Raw genomic sequence first — 607 nt, 5'->3', positions numbered from 1 at the left:
AAAGTTTTATTGACTTGCACTGGGTTGAGGAGGCATCAAACAAACAGGGCAGGCAGATTAAGTTAATGATTCTCCCATACTGTGATCCCCCTTTGCCACGGAGTGGCACAATGTTCAAACAACCTTGAATTGGATATATTACCAAATCAGATTCAGTCATTTGTATTGGATGTTGGGAAATGTGAAGGCACTCTCTGATTTTGCGGGGCATGTTTTTGTTCTTACGTTTTTAGGTTTCTCTTTGCTAGAGAATAAGCAAGAGCAATGTTGCTGGAAAGCATATGAAATCAGGCAGAATTTGTCCTTCTCCCAGCACTAGAGTCCCAGTGATAATTTTAGCCATTCACACTTGTACTGATGTATGAGGACCACCTTTCATTTAACCTCAGGAAAAGCACCCTTATCAGATCCAGATAATCTTGTCAGATCCAGTTAGCTCTGAAAGATAGTCTAATTTTACTTTAGGATTTTCTTCTCCTTTTCTTTATTTCCTTTGTTGTTAATTTGGGAGTAAGTTCATTTTGGTTCAGTGGTGAATATGTTATTACTTTTTGTTTAAGATCCATGAATAGTTATTTTTCTTTCCCAGACATTTAAATTCATAGTG

The sequence above is a fragment of the Gallus gallus genome, chromosome 3, assembly GCF_016699485.2.
Source record: "Gallus gallus isolate bGalGal1 chromosome 3, bGalGal1.mat.broiler.GRCg7b, whole genome shotgun sequence".
NCBI lineage: Eukaryota > Metazoa > Chordata > Aves > Galliformes > Phasianidae > Gallus > Gallus gallus.
Note: the sequence above shows the minus strand (reverse complement) of the source record.